At 38.8% G+C, this 23,195-nt stretch overlaps 1 long non-coding RNA gene across 1 annotated transcript; it reads left to right on the forward strand.

Moving 5' to 3' along the window:
• Positions 1-8,338: 8,338 nt before the first annotated feature.
• On the forward strand, positions 8,339-13,702 carry LOC138224373 (uncharacterized). The gene is made up of 3 exons (XR_011182847.1): positions 8,339-8,616; positions 9,698-9,864; positions 12,876-13,702. It is a non-coding gene; the product is annotated as an uncharacterized lncRNA (long non-coding RNA).
• Positions 13,703-23,195: the final 9,493 nt, after the last annotated feature.

Below are 23,195 nucleotides of genomic sequence, written 5' to 3' on the forward strand. Positions count from 1 at the left end.
AAGAAAGAAATCTTTTTCATTTTACAAATGCATTGAAATATGTTTCGGGGCCAAGTTCAAAACTGTGTTTGGTTTTGTCTTAAGTGACTCAGTTCGACTACAATTATAAAGGTATAACTTGCAGGAAATGTAAAAGGAAGACTGGGAAATTATTCAGGGTTTTTTCATTAGTGCTTCTTTAACACTCAAATCTGATTTCATGATAATGCACATCAAACACTGCAGGATCTATTATTCGATGCACTGAGCATGCAGATGTTTACAATAGTTAATTGAAACAAGGGTGTGTGACAATTTTATAAGAAACCAGGCTCACGTTTCCTTTGAACTAGGACGTCTATATCCTGCATGACACAGTACATTCTTAGAGGCTACATAAGATATTATAACAACATTCAAAACATTTATGACTTATTCCAAAAGTCAAGTTCATAGTTCATAACATTTGGCAAAGTGCAGGTTGTAGTTTGTTTTAAGTTTAAAGCCATGATCTAGATCCAGAATTACCGGTGGAGTTCAGCCAATTCTGTGCCACTCTTGGGCAATACCAGCCCCAGCTGATGTGACCCAGACTCAAACTCATGACATATGGATTATAGATGTCTGCCTCCAACTGGGTGAGCACCTTTAACTTTTTTAGCCACTTGGAAGCCCAAGGATAGATTTATTCCAATAAACAACTCTTGGATCCAATCAAATAATTCAGCATTCAACTGGAATGAAACCCATTAGACATTATGGCTTTCCTAGACCATGGCTAGGGACCCCTGTAGTACACTATAGGAGAGCCCTTTGAGTTGAGTGCGGTACAGTTTTATTTCAAATGTGCACATCCCCCAGGGTGTTTTCTTAAGCAAAGGAATTCTGGAATGTTTTCTTTAATGCTGGTAAAACCTAGACGGATGGCAATTCCAGAAAGCAGCAGTTAGTTAATGGAGGTCCTCCAGAGGGAAAGAGGCTAGAGTATTTCATCTGAAAGTACCTGTTTTGTCATTATTGACTTTGAAGTTAGATGGCGTGTTTAATAACCAGGAAATGGGCACTAGTTACTATCTGAGAAGCTGCAACTTTCCCCGGTCCCGCGTTTGCCATAGAGGGCTGCAGCAGACACATTTTCCTTAATAGTGAATCTCAACTGGAATGGGCTGTCAGGGTTCATTAGTGAAATCTTTCTCATTTGAGGAGCGCTCGGTAGCATTTTAAAACCAATTTCCATTACCCTCCTTTCATTAGCTGAGATGCCATTACAACCCCTATCCCAGTCATTGGACACTCACAGTCCTCCATTCTGATGAGTTTCGGTGAATAGGAAGCATCTGATTCAGATCATCTCTGCCAAATTAACTCTAGTTTCAGGCCTCTTCTCTCCTTGTCCTCTCAGCACCAGATTCGGCCCTTTTCAGTTATAGTTAATGCAGTGTCAGTTACTGCGGGTGTACTAAGAATTTACTCATTAGTAAACACAAGCAAAGGGTTCAGCTTTGATTCAGCCCTTGGGGGGCGGAGATCACATTTGCCACAGGTTCAGAGCAGAGCAGATATAGTGCCATCCCCTGGACACGTGCGATGCCAAAGGACCAGGTCTTCTGTCGGATATTAAAGGTGACATCATTGTCTGTAACATATTCAATGAGCCTTGTAACACACTCATTGGAGATACTATATATAAGCCTGTGCTGAGTACATCATTTAAGTTGGAAAATTTGGATATTGTACTGTATGCTCTTTCTACTCTTCAGGGTCTTTCTCTAGTGTCCCATATAAGTGTATATGTGATTTCCAAAGTTTATTACTAACAATGTAGGGTAAATTATTGACTAGAGTTCAGCAGCAATCTGCTCAGTGTTCTAGCCAGAGAGCTTTCTGCTCTGTGTCAGAAAAGTAGAAGTGTAAACGTCTTGTTCAGTTGTGGCTTTGTAAAAATGTTGTCTGAATTGGCTTGTTATTGTTCACAGGCAAAAATTCAGCCTGATACCATGATTGCCTCTGCATTCATAAGCAGCACGTTTACAAACTAACCCACATTACTGCACTGCAGGTTTTACAGTGCTTTTCCCCATGCAGTATCTCAGAGCTCTTTACTTTAATATGAAAGGACCCACATTACCCAGTCCTAAAGCGCAACACCTAGATAGGTGTTGCACTTTATAAATGAGAAGAATAAATGAGAAGAACCCATTATGGTTACACGGACCTGCTACATAGCAGATCAATGGGAAAAGTAAGAAATTGCTCCAGTGGCTGTCCAGGCCACATTAAACATTAAACAAGTGGATTTTAGCCATGACGCCCTGGTTCTAAACTTAAAACTAACAAATCCTAATTCCAGTTCTTACTTCAACCATAACTTAATGCTAACAGTAGTTCTAAAATTAAATCGCGCCTTAACTCCTAGCTCCAAAATCTCATCCTAACTGTAATACTAGCACTACGCACTGTATAACCCTATCCATAGACCTGTCCCATCACAAGATCAAACCATTACCCTAGTGCAAAACTTGAGATCCAGCCCTAATCTTAACTACAAGCCAAATTCTATCTCCAGTCACATCCTTAACTATTTTCCTTTAGATGGTTTTCCCCATTTAAAAAGACTTAAAGCATTTTTAAAATAGTTTACAATACACAGTATACAGAAAAGGGCATATTATAACATCAAATTCTGCAGGAAGCAATTGTTGATTACCACTTTGACCCTTTGCAAAATATAAGCTAAATAATTGAGCAGCCTATTTTGTTATTATGAAGCATTCGGTTTTGAGTGACTGAGAGGCAGGGACAGAACAGGCAACTAAAGGAATCAGGTGGTTCTCTAATCTTCATCCTTGCAACCCCGAATTAGATTTCAAGTGAAATCAGAATGGAGCTAATAAAATGGCATGTTTTTAATAGAGCCAGGGCAGTGCAATAAAAAAGAGCCTATCTATCGTTCCTCAGTGGCTTCGACACGTGAGTAGGACAGAGATGGGAAACGGAGGGGTGAAAGTGCAGGTGTCTGCCACAGAATTTAATTAGGGAGACGGAAGGCTTTGTCCGCGATACTGTTGCTTCGGGCGTTCTTTAATTGTCGATGGTTCCCCCTCTCCCCGCATCATCAATATTCATTCCCGTGGAATGTCGCATTGCTGAGATGAGACTCTCCTTCATTCCTTCACACAGGAGGCTCTGTCTGCCCTTCCTTTTCATCATCAGGGTGCCAATGGATTTTTAGTGAACTGAGCAAATAATAGAAAGCTGTAGATCCACGAGTTTGGGAAGCCATGGTCGCGTAAAAAACATGCTGCATTGTAGTGAAGCACACATTCTTTGTGGGCTCTGACCTTGCACCAGATATCCAAGCGGAAAGCCAGAGGAGACGGCGAGCATTCTTCTTAAGTTGTTCCAGCCAGGAGCAGAATACCAAAGCAACATGAAAGACAGGAAATATGACCTTAAAGGAGGAACCCTGAAGAGCAGCTTCCTTTCTGAGGTATATTCCCTTACGAGCTCAGGTATAGCTATATATATATATTCAAAGACCAACTTACCTAGGCCTCTCTTCAATCTCTGGCAGTGATGAAAGTAAAACAAACAAAAAAGTCCCCTGGATTTTACTTAGTGATCTGGTACACATACTGTATACTCTAAACACGTTACCTGGAAACAGAGAATATACAGTATGTCCTGTGTATCCAAAAAAACATTGATACGTTATGTCTGAATTCAGGCTTCCACTATAAACAGCACACAAAACAAAACTACATGAAAAGCAAGTCGACTGAGGACCAAATACATGCACCAAATTATTATAATTAAGCCTTTGTGATGGGGTGGGAGGTAAGGGAGGGGGGACTGGAAAAGCAAGTGGGATAATTGTTCAGAATGGTTATATCTTTGTTTCAAACTGTATCATTTGTTTATCTGTGTTTTTTAAAAGCTCTTTGCTCACAAAAAGTGCACCTTTGATGCTGTCAGTCTTTAGAGTAGTAGTTCTTTTGACAGTGCTGACCAGCTCTCGTTATGTGTGTCCTAGAAAGGTCAGGCCACTGAAGAGGGAGGCTGACTGTACTTCAGAGGTGATTTTCAACTTTATCATCTCTGCTTCGCAATTCTTTTCAAAGGTGTTGAAATGATAGAAGAGACAACAGTTTTCGTCACTGAACATAACAGGGTAACCTTTGTATAAACAAATTCTTTTAACTGCTAAAGTAGCCCTTGTTTCCCCTATGTTTGTCCTTACAGTAAGACTCTGGGCAAGACTTTTGGAGGTAATTTTTCTATCGATGTTTACCTGAAAGGAGACCATCAGACACATTTCATTTGTGATGTAAGCTGGTGTTGAACACAGTGCTTCTGAAAATGAAATGTGTGTTAATGCACTATTACAACAGACCTTAATGAGTTTCTCCCTGAGTATACTAGAAATACAATAATGTTTTGAGTTATCATGTCATGTCACGGTCTTTTCATGGGATATCAGGTAAAGATTATTTATTACTTGTTTGAAATCATGTGTTTTTAAAAAAGGTTACAAGCAGAGATCAAATAGAAAAAAAAAACATTGCAATATAAACTATTCATTAGATGACAGGTTTGAATAAGACTGTTAATATAAAAGATTTTCAGATCTATCATGAACTGATTAATAATGTAATGAAATTCAGTAGGGATTTTTGATTCATTATATTGATAAATTAAGTGTATTTCGTACATAATTAAGTTTTAAATTCCTGCCACTTACAGGACGGTGTTACAAAATAAGTTAATAAAAAAAAAAGAATTGCTCTGGAGAAAGAAGTAAATTGCTTTTAAAAAAGGCTTTTTTTTCCTCCAGGCTTGTACTTTATCAGCACCGTTTAGCCCAGCTACCAGGAAGAAAAAAAAATTAAAAAGTTGAGATTAGCCTGTGCAATAATACTGCCCATCTCTCATTAAAACTGTAATCGTGCGTAAAATGAGATTGATGGAAATTTATCTAAAAGGTCAAGGAAAGGGAATTTTCTCGGCTGACACAGGATTTAATGGACAGGATTTTAATTTAGCCGCTTCACACAACACCAGGAGAAGGAAAATCCCCCCAGGCGTTCTGAGCCTCTACTCCGCCCGGTTCCCCTTCTCTCCCTGCCAGATCTCCATCAGACAACACATGAAGCTGCACTGTGCATCTGCACACACGGCACAGTGAGGCCTGGTCACAGATACCAGCCAGATATTGTTTTAACATCCCTCCTTTGTTCTTCACTACTCTTGAGGGGAAAGTAATAGTATGGCCTACCATAACAAATGTGTTTAAGCCATGTTTCAAAGGTCAGTGTCGTCAGTCAGATACAGTATACTGTACATAGCATAGTCAAACTACAGCATACAATGGAAAAAGTAATGAAAAATGCTGTTCCTTTTTCACGATGCTGAAATCTGGATCCGAATAATTTTGCATAAACTGACAACTGGAGGTATGTTCAGAGAACTCTATAAAGAGTTTAAGAGACCTGGAATGACTTGCTCAGCCATATACTGTACTGTAGGTGACGTTACAGTATTTTCCTGGTTTCTTTCAATAAATTACTGCACAAGTTTATAGTGTTAATTCGTTACTGAAGACCCAAGTGATGGGTTGGATGTCCTCCTCTCGTTTCCAACCTAAGTGATGTTTGTTAAAATTTAACATTAAAGAACCCAAGATGTGTGTGTCCTTCACTGTGATGTTACTATTTGAAATAAGCAACCCAATATTATCAGTAGAACATACTGTAAGAAGCAATCACTACAAACAAAATGAAGGCATCATGACCAAAGACCTATATGTGTTCTTGTGTTCACTTGTGTTCCACAAGACCACACAAGACCTATATGTGTTCTTGTGTTCACTAGTTTGTGTTTCCCTGTTGTTGCTACATGCTTCTTCTCCTCTGCGCTTTTCTACATTTCACTTTGTCTGCCAGGTGTTTGCCGCCCAGAAATGATGTCTGTCTTAAACCTTTTGAAGGTACACCTACTGTAGTTTTCTACTCCTTAATCAATTCCCTATCCATAAACATGCATTACCTCCAAAGCCTATTGCTTGCAATTTGAGAAGTAATCGTTTGTGAAGAGGTTTGTCATACAGTAGGTCTTCTGAAAATCCAAATATACCATATTCAGTGTGTATCCATTACTGTTGCAGCTTGTTAAAAGAGCTTTAAAAAGTTAATTAAGCAAGATTAACCTTTTCTATCCCTTAAGATCCTATCTCAATATAGATGTTCCTATATTGTTTTTCTAATGATCGTTTCCATAACCTTACACATCATAGGCTTAATGGTGCATTATTGTTCATTATAGCTGTGTCATCCTTTAAATGGATGGGCACTTCATTTGCAATTTTCCAGTCAATCTACAGTATATTACCCCCCTATTTAGTGACTGGTGGAAAAGTTGTGTTGAGGGCTGATGTTTCCTTTAACACAAATGGTGGCATAATATCAGGCCTGGGAGATTTGTTAATATTAGGTGATTCTAGAACCAAAAGTCATTCATCCCCACCAAAATATCTATTTCAAACAACGTATTGTAACTATCTTCTCCCTTACTGTAGCACTGTTTCACAGATTTCTTTGTTGGTAAAATTTTGTCTGTCATTGTCGTCTTATGTTGCTAGTGTGCTGTAAAACAAATTTCCCCAATGGGGAAATAAATCTTGAATTGAATTGAATAACCCTTTTTGCCTCTTTTATACTTATGTTATTCACTATAGAACTTTGTCATTCCTCAACTTGAGGCATGTTGTTGATTTCTTTCTTGGTAAACATTGGAGCAAAATATTAATTTAATAAATCATTCACTTTCCTTTCATCATCTAGAAGTTTTCTATTAGTATTCTACAGACAGCTCACATTTTTTCTTTTGCCAGTGTAATACTGAAGGAACCTTATTATTTATTTTAACTTACATTCCAATATTCCTTTCTATCTTTCTTGGCCTTTCTAATATCCTTTTAACCTGTACTTGCAATTCATTATATCCCTTTTCTTTAACTGTTCTTTTTAAATCCATATATATATTTCTTAATTGATTTATTAAGCCATTTGGACCACAGCTTTCTAGCTGTTAATTTTCTTACTCATAGGATGAATATGTTCTGTGCTTCAAGCAGAATATCTCTAAATGTTCTCATCCATTCTGTATTGATTTCATATCTATTCTATCCCATTCTGCTTCTCTGAAGCTCTATCTCATTCAAGTCTGCTTTCTTGAATTTGTCAATGTTTAATTTGGACTCCACCTGGAAAACTTTAAAATATTAATCAAAGCATGATACTGTTATGATCACAGTTCCCTGATGCTTCCCTCACCTGCTTTCCTCACCCTTTTTGAATTGTTTTAAAATACTAGGTCAATAAAGGCACTCCCTCTTGTAGGTGTTCTGACAAACTGAGTAAGCAGTCATTAGCCATGTGTACCATTTCAGCATCTGCTGCAGATCTCCCTCCTAGTTGCCCCTAATAACCACTTGAGGGAGAGATGACATGATGTAAATCTAGCAATATGTTGCTGTATAGCCGCAGTGTCAAATATACAGCCTATGGACCCAATTTGGATCTGATCCTATTTGATTCCAGACCCATTTGCTGACAAAAGCCTATGTTGCAGTTGCAGTCAGAGCCATTGATGCATTTACTGCATCATTTTCACACATAGATGCTGTCTGTGATTCTCTACATCCGTTTAATGATGTAATAGAGCTAATATTTCGGGGGGGTGTCCTGACACGCAAGACCTCTGTGCACACTTCCTCCAAACTCCTGCAATGTTGCAACATCCAACAACCTCAGCAAATGGAGCACCATTGATATCACTTTTAAAATCTCCAAGGAAGAATTATGAACATGCTGTGAAGGGTCTTGCAATTATGTTACTGAAGAAGACATTGAAAAGACAACATTGTATGCTTCAAGAGAAATGAATGGAAAGCCGGCATGCTTAATTACAGTAGCTTAAGTAACTGTTGCCAAAGAGCAACTGCAATAGTTGTACGTGTTTGTTTTTTGCTTTTTTTAATGGCACCGATATCTATTAAATAGTGTTTAAGATTTTCTGCCTTTTTTTCCATGCAATGTGCCTTCAACTTTGTTTTTGTTTTTTGCAGATTGTTTCTCTGTTAAACACTAAACTAAGTGATTAGGAAACAGGAAACAGCTGCTTTTATCATCGCAAGTGCGTTGTTAAGGGTTATCAGTCCCTTAAACAGAGTTTACAGGTGACTTGATCAGGGCTCTTAAATATAACTCACATTTCAGTTTAGTAATTTACCACTTGATACACATATAAACTATCCCTCAATCTGCGAAGGTCCTCGGAAACTGTGTAGGGTGAAATTTCGCTCAACGAAAATTAGGTTTCCATCCCTTGTAAAGGTTTACGATTCGTTCCGGGGTCAAGAAAATTGCCCAATATTTCACATTGTTACTACCATAAGAGTAATGGAGATAATTGCATGTTCACGATAATTTGCCCGTTTTACTTAGTAGAGAAGTTCAGCCAAAATCTGTAATGAAAGTAAATTGTTGAACACCTGCATAGTGCAGCTAAATTCAAGGCAATGACAATATATTTTGACCGTTTGATCCTGCCTATCCTATCAAGTTTTACAGCCACGAGGTTTGTATCTAATATTTTATTTGCTTTTGTCACATTGAGTAGCAAAACGTTTAGCTATCTTCGTGTTTAAAATAATGTGTTTGTTTAATGTTTATTGATTACGAAGCAAGAGCTACAGTATTACAAAGAAGGCGATTGCAAAGTGAAGCGTCTATGTTGTGGGGGAAATGACTGTCGCACAGTGAAAAAACGGGTACTAAATTAAAATATTTGATACAATTATGTAATAATACGAACTAAGCGGTCGTAGAGCGAGGTCAGGGTGTATGCAGATGATTATTTTCTCTAGTTGCTAAACGACAGCCGTATTTGTAACAGGATAGAGATGTATGTCGTGCGCAATCTTTTCAAATGGTTGTGATGTTCTCGGTTAATGAGTACAGTTAAGTTTTGCTCAACTGAAAACTAGTGAATACAAAATGCTAACTGCGTTTTAGACGCAAAACCTTTGCAAATAAATAATACTATTAAATGGCTCGGCCTAACGTTTCAATAACGTAAGGCGTACGTGTACAGTATGACCTGCTCTGCCAAATGAGCTCATCTTTCCTACAGTAAAAGGTTTGCCATTATCTGTCACCTGATGATACGGCCATCTACAGTAATGTTCACTAACCAACTGTGGCTTCGAAGCGAGCGCGCACTCATTGTTTTACACTGTGCACCAGGCCCGCAGTAGAATTCACTCTAGTTGAACTCCAAATTGTGGCTTAGGTATATTACTGTAGTGTGTGCTTCAGAAATGCATGCTCAAATCTGTAGATTTAAAATAAAAATAATATCAGTTTGTATTGTTGATATGTTAATTGCACTGCAAGGATTTCTTCCTTTTTAGTTCAGAAACTTTGACAAGCAAGCAATATATTTTCATACTCTATTCTTATTTTCATACTGTATTCTTATGACATCGTATTTTCCTTGCATTTTACCTTGTATCCATTGGCTTTTAATGACGTTACTGAATGTTTTGAATGGATCTAACCAATCCTTTGTTTGAGTGCACAATACCTGAACTGTATAGTATATGCTGCTTAATGTAATGAAAACCACATTTGCCTAATACATCAATGTACTATGTCAGGTTTGATTGGTGGGCTTGGATCACTTGTGGACTTTATAAGCCCACCTATTCCTCAGGGAAGACACAGAAAGCAGAGGAAACGGGAAGACAAGACTACAGCCAGAGGGCATCGACTGGTGCTTGGAGGAAACTCTATGACCACTTCATCTGCTTTCCAGGGAAAAAGGGTAATACTCCCTACTGAGGAACTCAGACACTAAATGTTCTTATTTTAGCATTTTCTGTGTATTATTAATTTTCCTATAAGCCTTTAAGTCTTAACGAGTGCTTTATTCATTCTGACTTGGCCCTCTGCCCTCTCTTCTGACTCTAAATGAGAAATTAATTTTATGAAGGGTACAACATTACCCTAAAACATTACATTTTAATTTTTACCTCAAAATGTTCTCAAACCATAGCAATAACTGTACTGTTCATACTTTTCTTATATCTAAGAAGCCATAATCATTTTTGCTTAGAAATGTAATTCCAAACTAGCATGATTACACTGTAGTCTTAATGAATTTATGGTTCTTTAGAATTGAATGCACCTTGGTCTATCTCCGAATTTAATTAAAAGAAGCTTCAGCCTGGGTGTTACACAATTAACAAGCTTGAGAAGGTTAAAGCTAAGTGTGCAAAGGTCTCTCAATAAGAGACAAGGTCACTAACTGTTACTGTCTTTTCTCTGTCTTCTTTCATACAGCGTTATTATTCAGTGCAGGGAAATATGATGCTTGTAAGTCTAAGCATTTATTTCACTGAAGATTCTTTTCACCATTACGTATAGTCCAGCAAAAGTAAATCTTCTGAAACAAAACTACCAGAACATGCTGTTTTGGAAGGTTTTCTATCCAGTTTCTCATTGCGTTTCTCCTTAAAGTTTTTGTAGAGCACACCTCTATTGTGTTACATTTGTTGTCTCGCGTAAATTCATCAACAGACACTGTGTGTACGTAAAAACCCATTCTAAAGAACAGTTTAATTTAAAAAATCACCCCTGCTGACATTTTCTTTGTCATCTCTTTCTTCAGCATTTAAAGCCATTGCCTAAAGCTTTTTTCATTTTGTGTGCCTCCAGTATATTTGTCCAAAAATGTGTTCTCTACCAGCAGTAACATTCCTATCATGGCTTCCATTATGGCCGGGCATTTTGTCCATTCAAATACCATTCCAATGACTGTCATTTTAAATAGGCTTCTTCAGTGGCTCAGATGTTGTTAAAATATCGAACAGTTACAGCATAAGCAACTTGTTTCCCTTGCTCCCTCGGTATTTACTTGTAAACAAAGGGAAGGTTGGAAGGGCTGGGAAGTGACTTCTGGCGCCTGTGCCTCTCACGGTACTCCGGGGCTTCCTCCCTCCTTCACCCTCCTTGTCCCCCTCAGTGTGTGGCCTGTCAGAGGTGTGTAGCAGTGGCCCGCTGTTTTAAAGGTTGATTTCAAATCTGGTTGAAAGCCTGACAGTTGAAGCGCCCGGCTTTGATTGATTGTTGTGCCATTGATCTAATTTCGAAGCCTTTGAATTACTTTTCCTTTTTCATTTTTTTTTCCGTAGCTGGTGAATAAACCTAATTTCCTCCCGCCACATGCAGGGACAGGCCTGCTTGAGTTGAGGAAGCTGAGTAAATAAATAAGTAAATACATGAAACGGGCTGTTCACAGCGCTCCTGGATTTTTATAGACTGGATCAATTAAATTTATGTTATTTAGAGCGGTAGGGCACTGTAACTCAATAAGAGGTAATGCAGTTGAAAATGTTTCTCACTGTGTATCCATTAGGCAGGAGAACATTACTGAGGGGGTATTAACATGCAAGGATTAAGAAGACACAAGCCTAGTCTGAAGCAATTATAATCAGGAGCTACTCTGCTGATGAGACCAGGCCTTTCTCACAGCACGAGGCCCTGGCAATTCCTGCCTTCCATGTAGGTCAGAATATTGAAGTATTTCTTACATGCTTTAGCCTCTGTAAGGGCACTGAAGAGCAAGTTTGTGTTTCTTTTTGCGGGGGTATAAAAAACACGTCAGTGACCGTGAAATGTTAACACTTAATTTTTCCTCCCATAAGGATAAAGGAGTTTATCGTGCAAAAAATAAAAGTTTCATTAAAAGTGAGGGTGAGGATGTCTGGATTAGATCTGTTTTCATTAGGCTGTCCTCATTGTGTCTGTGATACTGGGAAGTTTACAGTGGTGGTTTAATATTAGTTTTATGTGTAACAAACTTTTTTTGTGGCAAACAGCTGGATTGAAACAATACCTAATATGTTTGATACTTGGTTCTCTCTCTGAATTTAGTGTTTCTTACATGCTGTAAGACTAGGATTTGACTGTGAGCCTTCACTTGACACTCAACAAAAGTGAGGACCGGTGTCGTTTTCTCCTGACCTGCTTCATCTTGTGATATTCGGTTTTCTGAGAATCCCAGGGAGCCCTGTCTGTGTCAAGCCGTACCGACGGAGTTCCACACGCTCTGGGTAAACTCGGCTCCACTGCCGTGTCTTGACATCTCTCCCTGCAGCTGCGTTTCAGATGTCAGCTCACCTGTAAATACGCTTTCTGTCAAAAGACCGAGTGATTGTAATGAGTAGAAATCAGCTCCACATGGGAAATGATTGGCACATTTCTTTTTTTCTTTCCTTGCTTCTTTTTTGACTTTCTTTTTTGATTTCCTCCCATGTGTGACACTGAATTGACCTAATTTGGGGTCTGGGAATGCACCTGCCCCTTTCCTTACTATGGAGATGTCAGGGGATATGAAAATGAATAGTGACGTTCACTGCCTGAGGAAAGCGAACGAGACCCTACATCCCAACAGACAGCCCCCCCCCCCCCCCCCCACACGACACAATTACATGCTGCGATCTAATTGGGAGCCCTGGTCTGCTCAATCAAGCATGCTGACATTGGCATGAAATGGCAGGGCAGAACGCTCCAAGCTGTGACTTAACTGGTGCCCCACATTATTAACTTGGCCCATGCTTCTGGACCAGGGATGTTTCTGTTATATAATCTGTACAGGAAAATTGTTCAGTTAATTAGAAAAGCAAATGAAAGAAAATATGACTGGACATGAGCTGTTTCAATTTCGCGTGTGTGCATTGCTTTTTTTCATGGGTTCATGCAGGATGCAGAGTGTGGTAGGAGTAGGCAAACTTTCAAAAGTTTGGCTCAATTAAAATGTTTTTTAACCAACAGACCTGAGCATAATAGAAGACTCTTTCAACGGTGGTGGATTGAACACATTTCAAACTACTGTAGCTGTGACCGAGAACATCGTTTGCAAAAAAAAAAAGGTGACTATCCTGTGACATGCAGTCAAACTTCTTGCCCATCATAAACCTTCTGTTACAAATCCTGTATTTTGTAACTTGCGGTTGTTTTATACCTTTGATTGCAGGGCTGCCACTTTGTTTCTGCTGCTGGAATCTGATAGTATATGCTTGCTCTAGCCGAAAGATAATATACTGTAAACCCCATTCAGAAAACACCCCTGTTTTTATTTTACTGTAGGAGACCTGCTGAAAAGGGCTGTTAATAGGGGTTCCAAACCTAGTTTTTTTCCTAATCCCACAGCACCCAAGCCCCCACTTCCCAGCCTCTGAAACCTTTGCTGTACTGGAGAAAATACGGACACTCCCTGGGTTGCACTACACCTGAATTATGTAAATTAGACTTTACATAAACCACTGTAAAAAATCAGATTTGCGAGATTTCTTATGACATTGCATACTTAAGTAGGAATGACTTGGAGCTTGTCTCGTGTGTCCATAACTACCATTCCCTTAAATAATGTCCACTATTTAATCCATGAATGATTTTCTTTTCATTTTATTGCTGAATGCAGTGCCTTCATTATATTACAAAATGTGTTCATGTGAGTTCAGTAGTCTATGGAATAGGATAGGATCCAACTACCATCACAATGTAGAATAAACACGGACGTAGCTCAGGAATGAAATCTGACTTTTGTCAAATTTGACTTGCTCAACGGTTTCCGGATTTAAGGACTGTATTAACTTGGTATGAACTGTCTACATTTCTGGATTAAAACATTTAACACACAAAAGAATCTTTAATGTTAATTCATATGTCTTCAAAGGTACATATTCTTTCAAAGTTGAAAGCTACATATGGCTTATTAAACTCAGTGCTTGGTGGTAAATGAATGGTCACACTGTTAAACTGATAGCTCAGAAGAATTAGTCAAAAATTGAAGTCAAACAGATGTATCATCTTCCACGTCTGTACCTGTGGGAAATGCACTGTTCTGTCTGTGAATGTAGACATCCCTTTTATACCAGTGTTTGTAGTTTATACATCCTGTCTATGGGGAGAACTATACACTCAGCACTACCATGGTTTATAAAATTGATGTACTCACCAACAAGTTAATTTAGCCTGCTGGTTATGAGATAAGACATTTAAGTTTTGGCGATAGTTGGATTGGCAAAGCATTTTACCACTACTTCTACAGTTAAAGAACTGTAAAAGCAGAAATAAATAGGTTATGAGTTAATATGGGATTAATAATAAAAGACTGTACTGATATAATAAACATTCTAGTGTTTTGCTAGTAGGAGCTAGGGTAACTAGAAACCAATTACCAGCACACCTGTGTTTTCCCAGTCATATTTAAGGAAATTGGATTATTCATAGATGCATAACTAGGATATACTGTAATTCTCACTTAGCAAGGGTATGTACAGACTGTTGACAGCAAGGTCCTCATCAAGACCATATAGGGAAGCTATAAAAAAAGCAAAGAGATTTCTTGGATGCAAAAATTAAGGAATTTGAAACCAACGAAGCTATGTTTAAGCTTTACAATGCTCTAGTAAGACCACATTTAAAAACTTCAGTTTTGGTCATGATACCACAGAAAAGATATCCTATCCTTAGAAAGATCTCAAAGTAGATTGAAAATAATGACTATTCTGTTAATATTATATTGTCATATGTGTATGGACAGGTTGAAGAAGCAAAATCTCCTCAGTATAGAACAGTGGAGATTGAAATTAGTTTTGATTCAAGAAGTTTAAGATCCTGCTGTTGGATCTTCGGGCATGGGCCGACCAAAGGTCCACTGATATCGCTGGCCCCCTGTTCGGGGTTTTTGTTTTGGTGCTGGTAAAGGGTAAATTTAAAAAGGTCTATTTGGAGTAGCATCAGTAGCCACCAAATCTTTAGCCAGACAACCATAGTACATCCATCTTCACAGGACAGAGACAGCTGTGGGAACAGATCCTGTCTCTGTGTGTTGGACTGACACTGCTGGTGGGTCTCAGCACTGTTGAGGTGGTCACAGGTGGTGTCATTCTCCTGCTGTATGCCCACACTGGTGTGACGAGAGGGCTAGTGCAGTCTTCAGGAGGTGATCCAAACCTCAATTCCCCAGGGGTGTAGATCTCCCTCCCAAAACCATAAGCGTGTCTATATAAACTCTGTCTGACCCACTAGCTCTTGAAAGATGAGGATTCATTTGAGAGATGCGTGTTCTGTCTGTAGCAGGAGCTCAATTACCTTTGGAAATGACCAGTATCCCACAGAAGCCACTATGTTGTCCACAAGTACATTGTGGGGAATGGAGGCCAGAACAGTACGTACTCCGTGAGTCTGTCAAAGGTTTCAGGGCAGCACCTTCAGCCAGTCTCAAATTGTCTCCTTGATGGTGTGCTGCATTTTCAGTTTGGGCAAAATCATATCTGCATTTAATGCATTTCAAGAAATCTTTGATGATGAAGGCCACATCATATACTGTATATTGTCTAGTATTTAGTATTGGAAGTTGAAAATCGCAACAATTTGGAAAGAGTGCTTTTCCCCCAAAAAATTACACCATTTGTGCCCAAAGCAAGGAAGCAAATAGTCCTAGTGTCTACTGCCGTAAGAAGGATCAACACTAAACTTTAAATATATACAGTACATACATTTTATCTTTATATAGTCAATAAATGTGTCTGCATTGTGCATATGCATTACATCAGAAAGTAGTATACAAAAAACATGTGGTTAAGAATGTGCTGTAGGGCAGGCCAGAGTTTAAATATTTCTCACCTATGTGAGAAATCAGCATACAGTTTAAATATCCTGCCACATGCAGGTGACCTGTAAGGTATATTTACTGTGCACATTACTCAACAGAAACGGTTTGGTTTTTGTTTTTCTTGTTGATTGAAAAGAGATTTAAAATGGCACTAAGGTGATGGGCAGGCACAGTTTCCAGGCCTGTCTCTTCCAGCATCCTGTGAAAGGGAGACTGAAATTAGTCAGAAAAGTATTAAAATATTGATGGCCCCTTTCTGTGTCCATCCCTTGCCCATTCATTATTCATTTTACCTTGAAGGTTAGCATACAGGATGGCCCTCATTTCATCCTGGCCTCTGCTCAGCCAGATATTTGCTTTTTTCTTTGGTATTTAGATTCTGGTCAGCTCTGCTGACATTTTGCACCACTCTGGCTTTGGTAATGCACAGACAGACCTTTCCTTTTCTTATTGAAGGATTTTTGTTGAATAAATCAACACACGCAGCAGGTGTGTCTCTTTTCTGTGCACACTTCATGCACATGCGTATTTAATTCTGGAAGTATGCTAGGCTATTCAGCTGATAGGCAAATAGAAAGTTGTATTTTATATATGTATGTACAGTACTATAGATATATATATATAAAATAAAATGCATTAATGTAATTTGTAACTTAAATGGCTCCAACATATTTTTTATTACCTTGGAATTTTCATGTTTATCAAGAAATACTGCTCTTTTAAAATTCTCTTTACAATGCTGTGTTGTCTTCTGGGAATGTAATCTCTCTGAGACCAGAGCAATGTTTAATTTGCTGTCCTGAGTTGATAGACAGTAGGTCTTGACTGTACTAGGTTTGGGGCTGAATCACAAAGCAAAATGGTACTAAGGGTAACAAATTGGCCAGAAAACAGAGAATTTTTGTGTTTTACAGGCAGAAAATACATTGTATTTATTTTTACCAAGTCCTTAACCAATATTGTTTGTGCATAGAGAGAGGGAAGGTATTTTTGCAGTAGTACTGTACTGTATGTATGTGTTTTCTGGGGTATTCTCTGGCTTTGATTTGAGTTACAAACATGAATGTCCTCAGGGAGTTAAAGCTATTACTATGCTTTAACAAAGAGGTCAGCTTTTTAAACTGGGAGGAACTGTGCAATGTGCACTGTGAAAAGTGTGGGCTATGGACCTCAAAGACCTTATGTTAATCACTAAAAACCCCACAGGTGAAGTCAGCTGAATTAGCCTAAAAAAGGAGTCAGGAGTCTAAAAAAGAAATACAATCTAAATTCGCTTTTAGTTTATTTATCTCACTTTTGAAATTGGGTGCCAACAATAATATTTATTACTTACAAAAACATGAGTCGATATACAGTGGATCTTTAATTTAAACAACTTCACTATATACAATGTGTATATGTGTAAAAAAATAGCAGACACTTACTATGTGTTTTTAGGTGTTAATAGAATAATCATTCCAAAGAAACTAAGCTTCCACATTCAGGAAATATTTAGTTGGGCAAAAGTACTATAACAAAAATAAGTGTGCACTTTGGAGTAGCAGAGAAGTTCTTATCAATATTTTGGAGAATGCAAAAATAATCCTGTGTTGCAATTCATTTGTTCTACATATTTATTGTTTCATTTTCTCTTGTTGTTTTAGAAGATGGAAACTGTAATTTTATATTCTAAATTTTGAACAACCTCTTAGAAATGGTTAATGTTCCATGGAGCTCAGAAAACAAAAAATGAATGCCAAAGTTGTTTATACTGTACAGTATATATAATATATATATACAAAACTTCATTCAAAGTTTTTTTTGTATTCCTTCTTTTTTATTTACACTATAATGCAACATCTTGAAACTTCACACAGCAGGGATAAAAAAAAAAAACTTTGAACACACCAAAACATTTCATGTTCCATCGCAGAACACATTAAACGTGTTGGTACGTTTCAAGTGTATTTTCCCTTGTGTGTAAATTGTTGTTCTCGTAAGCTGAAGTGAAGGAAAGTGCTTCAGCAGATGAAAGGATACACAAGGGTATCAAAGAGTTCGCTTCAGACAGAATCCAGTGAAGCTGCTTCCAGAGTTTCTAATGCTACATACAGAATCGAAAGGACCGAAGGAGCTACTCAAAAGGACTAGACAGTTGATTCATTCCCATCTTTGTCAATGTCTGGGTCATAGAGTCAGATTAAAGGGGGGAAAATGACATTTGGTTTGCAGTCATTATGGAATGTTTTTGTTGATGGTGTCCTGGTGGTATAAGCCACACAATAACAGCATCCAGGTCCTCGATAGAAAAAAAAAATGTTTCACACTTCTATCAGAGCACTGAGAAACAATCATGAATGTTGCATTGTTTAAAGCTCCCCATGAGTTACTTGCATATTGGTACATGTAAATAGGCCCAAATAAAATACAATCTGCTCCACCAGCATTGCGACATTCCAGTTAAAATGGGGAGTTACTGCATTTTCTTTTCCATGTTAAGTTGGAATGTAGTTTTCCCCCTTAATAGTTCAGGAATAGCAAAAACAAATCTCTAGATGTGTACATGTCTGTGGCCTTTCACAATATTCCATGTATCCCTGGATGCAAGGACTATTATAACAGGCACACTGATATTCTGTTGCATGTATGATGAGAGGTCTGATTTGAATCCATCTGCTGCCTATTACACGAAATCCCTGTTATTTTCCATATACATCCAAATTTTCTAACGATTACTAATTCTTTAGATCATTTTAACAACTTTCCTCAGTTACAAGGAGGTGTACCACAGTGGGGAGGGAATTATTTCCATGGTAAGGGAAAGTCACCAATGTCTTATTTTTTTTAATAAGAGAAGAAGGACGCAAAAACAAAAAATGTGGTTGTTAGAATTCCGTTCTGCATGAGAGTGCTCATGCGTTCGGGAGCTATGCCCTCATACCAGCATGGAGCAGTCCTTGGAAGATTCATTGAAAGGTCAAAGCCAAACCACCCCTCGAAATGGCAGTGAGCCAGAGCTGAAGCACCCCCAAAAAAACATGGGGTTTCATGCTGTTGTGTGAATATGAAGACTTATGGTACAGGTATGCTGGTCATTAACTGTCGCTCAGAGTGCACAGTTAGAATTATGATACCATTTCTAAAATGGTCTATGTACAGCATGTACCAAATTGAGCTTTAATTTGTAAATATTGTGCATTTCATGCCATCAGAAGTTTCTGTTTAATTAAAGCACAGTTAACTTGCTTTCTCTGAGCTATTCTGCTGCAAAGCATGCGGTTCCCTATTTGTGCTGCAGAGGGTGATCTTGTCCAGAAAATAGGCCAGGCAGATGCTATTACTCGAAAGCTAGCCTGCCTCGCTTTTCATAGTGCGCTCTGTTGCAGGTAATAGTTTAATCCTGACATCCTTTCTATATCATTTATATTTATGAGTTTAAGGTTTAAATGTTGGAGTTAAATTTTGTTATAAATGAATTTATTAAAGACCTAAAATGCAGCAGTTTTTTGCCCTTTCAGATGAGTTTCCAATGGTTTCCCTACAGAGAAAAGGAAATAAAAATGCCATTTTTTAAGTTGCCGTTTAAGTGCCTGCTATTATTTTATACACCTATACACATTTTATATAGTGAAGCTGTCTTTTTGTACGTAATCAACAAACACAGGCAGTGCCTGTATGGAAAGGGAATCTTTTTAAGTGAACCTAGTGTATGCATGTGGCCAATCTCTTTTTAACAGTGCAGTGTTGGCTGACATCAACCAGTGAGTATGAGAACTCCCTTTAATGTCACTCATTCATGACGTGTAATAGTTAAGGAATAAAAAGACACGTTCATGTGCCCAACAAATGAACATGCAGTTACAGCTTAATTTGTGAGCTGTATAAACAAGTGGCAATAAAAATCCTGAGTTGGAGATTTCCTCATTTGTTTCCTGAACATGTCCTTCTGTAATCAATGTGCAAACAATGTGAATTGGCTTTGTACTACAGAGCATAGCAGCGAAGGAGCCCTCGCCGAGACTCACTCCTTGGACGCTCGTTTGAGTCTGAGTGCCATCGTTCTGCCTCTGGAATCTATTGGCTTTTTCTTTCTTGTATCAAAAGTCAACATGTCACATGACCTTTCCCGAAACAGTCTGTCATTTACATAGGCAGTGCTTGTGCTTGGCTGAGCCAAAGCCTTACACAGTGGTCAAGCTGTTTTATTTTACATTTCTCTCCGAATAGTGCAGCTGCTAGAATTAGGACCTTTACCTCCAACACACTGACTTCCAGATGTAGCTGTTATTGTATTTATTTAAAAAATAAAATCTAATGTAATCTTGTAAGTGAATAAAAAGGGGCACAGGAAAATATAATCGTAAAAACATATGTCTGAGACATGAGGTGCAGAGGTAGAATGAAAGGCTTCTGAGCTCCTCTGCTGCTGAAGAATGAAGGAGAGAATAAGAAAACAATGAACATTTATTATTAGAATTTTTATTGATGACTCAGCGCTCAAAATAGTGCTCATTTGTCCAAATGAAACTAACCATAAACTATAACAGGAAAGGCTGGCAGTCCAGGCAGCAGCGTTCGCTGTGTCAGATCTGGCTGTCTGGCAGGGAGTGAATTTGTCGACATTTTGCGTTGTGTCTGTGGCTCCGCGGAGAGGAGATGGTTAACACCCCACTGCTGCAGAGCTGCTCGCTCACTCGACTATGAAGACACTTCATCTTCCCTGACAGTCTGACCACTGCTGCCTATTCTGATGCGTTCAGCATACCTTCATTGCATCATAAATAAATCAGAGAAATTACTTTTTTTCTCCCCTCCCCCCCCCCCCACCTCTTTTCCCTTTCCAGGGCAGAATAAGCAATATTAAAATAGGAAATGGCGCATGTTGATGTGTATGTGTGTCAGTGACTGTGTAACTGCCTTCTATGGGCTAGCCACTTCTGCAGAGAAAAATAACCGGCGCCTTTGGATTTATCATTGAGAAAAATCACTCGGCTCTTTAATTGTGTTTAGCTTTTGTTATGACATTAGCAGCAGTGCTTTTAATTTAAATGTTAAGGGTCCAATAAACCTTGCAGTTGAGTTGAGAAAGTACAAAAAAGCGATCGTGACTGGCGTGTTATTTAAAACTGTATTGGAATTATGCTGTTAGGGCCTCGGATGTGTACAGTGTGTGGTGCATATTGGGGGTTGGGGGATTTTCTGAGAGAAGAAAATGATTATGGAGCCCCCCCCCCCCCACCACCTTCTCCACAGCACCACGGGTAGCCTCAAACCTTGTGTTCGTCCACTGCCAACCAATTACCTCGCAGCCCTGCCCTTATCCCAGACGCAGGCATGATATTGCTGCATGATGGAGTTTTTGTATATTGAATTCCATCTCCTGGAGAGATAAAGGCTGTAAGAACTGGGCTCTGCCGCTGTGTTAGATAAGTGTTGCTCACAAACCGCTCCTCTTTGCTTCTTGTGACACTGGTTGTAGAGAAAAGAAACATGGGGCGGGGGGGTTGTGGGGGAGGGGGGTTCAGTTCTTTTTTTTCTTTTTAATTTTCTCCAAAACCGGCAACAGCGACTTGAATTCTCACAAATGGAGGCACTGTGCATTTGTTTCTTTGTGTCACTGCGTATGTTTCATAAGCTAAACCCCGTTGATTTCGTTTGCTTTCCTTCCGGAACATCTTGACGTTTCCTTCCTTTTCTCATTTTACGTGGTGAGATTTTATCATAAAAGATGAATTCTGTGAACTGATGCTTTGTTATATAGATTGCTGTGTTCAGAAGTCAATACGTATGGATGTCCTTTTCCAAATAACCGGCCAAACTGTAACCTTCCCAGATGGCGGTCCTGTGTTTCTTGGATCTAGGGTCGGTTTTAGTCTCCACCCGCTGCTCTGGGGGTGCAGAGTGGCTCCTGTGTGTCAGAATGTCTCTCCATTTCAGGGTGACATTATTGAGTGGAGAACTGAATTCCACATTTGATTTCACCAGCCTTGAAGAATGTATAAAAAAAATCAATAGCCAAACACTCCTCCTCAACACGTCTTTCAACTTCAATTAATTATTTTTTCTAATCTAGCCCATGCATATAAAGATGATCTGAAATGTTCTAGCCACCCACAAAGTGGTAGCGCTTTTATTTTTCCACCTTGCTTTCTGTTCTGCTTTCAGAAATATCCAGCCCTGTTGTGATATGCGTCCTAGAAATGGCAGTTTTCCACCCAGCCCTAACTATTTTCTTGGTTCTGCACATTTATCTTGGTTGGTACTCTGTGGATTGCAAAGGCGAGTCTGCTCAAAGCACGTCCTCGTTCAGTTTGGGTTGGAGGAGTCTGTATTCTCTGGCAGGATGGGAAACGGATCTGAAAGGTCAAGTATCTGAGGCCAGCCTGAGGCAGGACCCAACATGCTGCCACCCAGGCAGCGTGGTTATCAGAGAAAATGGGAGGCAGTCTTTTGGTTGCCACAGTGGTCAGCCTTCCTGACAGATACAAATGAGACTCGCAACTTCTCCAGAACTCAGCGTTTTGCTCTGTGTGCGTATATATATATAATGTGTGTATGTGTGTAGCTGTATGTGTGCATTTGAAAACAATCATAAACCGCTGTCCAGGGAATAGGATTTCTCCAAGTGAGGCCTTAAGGGAAAGAAAGTGAACCCGTGGGCTGTAAATCTAAATGCACGTACGCACACATGCATTATAGACATTCACAGACACTCTGATGCTCTGGGCTCCTCGTTCTCAAGCAAAACTTGGCAAAAAAGCAAGCCCCAGAGCAGTGCAGTAAAACGGTGTGACAACAATGAGAAATTACCTTAAAAGTAGGGGAAGCTGTGGGAAACTGTGTCAGTTTGTTTTCAAATTTAGTAGGCATTTATGGGAATAAACAGGTAAAGACACAGCTGAAAGGATACAGACCTTCTCTTTAATGCAACTAGACAAATCTTTCTCTCATTTTTAATTACTGGTTCTTAGACATACAGTCTGGGTGCAGAGACCTATTCAAAATAAGTATTGTTTAAGGGCACTATGTTAAAAAAAGCACCAGAAGGGAAAGTAAAATCAGTAAGATATAAAATAGAGGAGAAATAATCATAATATGCATGAACCTATGATACTGGACACATAAAAACTTTTTTGTGGGGAGATTCTCCCATTTACTCTACAGTATGTTTGTATTGCATTTCTGGAAACCTCACATTGACACTCATTCTATTTTACTTTAGTGTTACAAAAATCCTCTCAAATGAAACTCCACACAACAAAAATGAGCCCAGGATGAAAAGTTTGGGCACTTTTAGATTTTTAAAAAAATGCCATTTGGTTTATAAAATGTAATTTCTCTTGCTAGGTCTACCTCACTGGTCTTTGACACACCTGTTCCTATTATTTATTTGAGGGCATTTGCTCAAATAATTCCTCACAAATGTAGCAGAGCATACAGAAAGGCGCAGCTCACACCTGGAACAGATGAAGAGCCTTTTATGTTTCTCAGGC

The sequence above is a fragment of the Lepisosteus oculatus genome, chromosome 20 (genome assembly GCF_040954835.1).
Source record: "Lepisosteus oculatus isolate fLepOcu1 chromosome 20, fLepOcu1.hap2, whole genome shotgun sequence".
NCBI classification, from domain to species: domain Eukaryota; kingdom Metazoa; phylum Chordata; class Actinopteri; order Semionotiformes; family Lepisosteidae; genus Lepisosteus; species Lepisosteus oculatus.